This window comes from Nematolebias whitei, chromosome 23 (genome assembly GCF_014905685.2).
Source record: "Nematolebias whitei isolate Nwh7 chromosome 23, NemWhi1, whole genome shotgun sequence".
Lineage (NCBI taxonomy): Eukaryota > Metazoa > Chordata > Actinopteri > Cyprinodontiformes > Rivulidae > Nematolebias > Nematolebias whitei.
In genome coordinates, this window is record NC_056520.1 from 20,746,332 (window position 1) to 20,747,666 (window position 1,335).

A 1,335-nucleotide genomic window follows, 5' to 3' on the forward strand; every position below is an offset into this window, starting at 1 on the left:
CAGTGAACTCTTCCCTGACGAAGAGCGTTACACTCATTTGTTGTTTTCTGAAATCCATTACACCTAAATCCTAACAGATATTTGCCAACATTACCAAACTGAAACGTATTTGATTAAATAATTGAAAACGAAAACATTTGCCTCATGTGAGGCTCGAACTCACGACCTTCAGATTATGAGATTGACACGCTGCCTACTGCGCCAATGAGGCCTACAAAAACAGTGTCATGGCTATAAGCATGACCAAATGTTTGACTGAACAAAAATTTGTTCTGAACGTCTCATACAGAAATGTATCTTTTCCATAGTTCTTTGATAAAGGATAGGCTTACACTTCACACATCACTTGTTTACAAAAACAAGTGACGAAGTGGCTGGGAACAAAGTACTTGCAGGCAAGATTTCTACTACTGACACAGACACTGTGCAATAACTCAGCTTTTTTATGAACAAGTGTTAACTGATAACACATTCACAAGTACATCACAATTACAGTTTGTGATCCTAAACTTTGTAATGATTGATTGGGGGGGGGGGGGGGGGGAGACTCATAGATGAAAAGTTTATTCGCCCAACGTGGGGCTCGAACCCACGACCCTGAGATTAAGAGTCTCATGCTCTACCGACTGAGCTAGCCGGGCTTGCCACTTTTTCAGCAGGGTTCATTTTTACACTCAGACAACCTCACCATACACTTTCCACATAATCTACATATTTACGGCAGAAACAAATAAATAAATATTATAATTCATATTATAAGTAATAGTAGTTAAATATAAAATAAAGTAAAGAATAAAGTAAATAGTTACAAACTTATTTGTAAAAAGGTATAAACTGGTAGTTTTACAACAGAAATAACTACAAGAACACTGTTTTGAGAATTACTCACATAACTTTTTTTTAATAACAGAGTAATCTTAAAAACATCCATCCATTATCTTTTACCTGCTTCTTCCATTTTGGGTCACGGGGGTCACTGGTGCCCATGTCCAGCAATCACTGTGCGAGGGGCGGGGTACACCCTGGACGGGTTGCAAGTCCATCACAGGGACACATAGAGACAAACAACCATTCAGTCTCTCCCTCACACCTAGGGACAATTTAGAGTTACCAATCAGCCTAACATGCATGCTTTTGGTCTGTGGGAGGAAACCGGAGTACCCGGAGAAAACCCACACATGCACGGAGAGAACATGCAAACTCCACCCAGAAAGGCCCCTAGACTGGGATTTGAACCAATGACCTGCTCGCTGAGAGGCAGCAGCTCTACCAGTTGCACCACCGTGCTGCTGCCCATCTTTAAAAAAAAAAAAAAGTTTTTTTTTTCTTTTAAAC

The 1,335-nt window shown here is 40.2% G+C and overlaps 2 non-coding genes across 2 annotated transcripts; both read right to left on the reverse strand.

Annotated features, from left to right (window-relative positions):
• Window positions 1-138: 138 nt before the first annotated feature.
• Window positions 139-211, reverse strand: trnam-cau. Its single transcript has one exon. It is a non-coding gene; the product is annotated as a tRNA-Met (tRNA).
• Window positions 212-568: 357 nt separating this feature from the next.
• On the reverse strand, window positions 569-641 carry trnak-cuu. The gene has a single exon. It is a non-coding gene; the product is annotated as a tRNA-Lys (tRNA).
• Window positions 642-1,335: the final 694 nt, after the last annotated feature.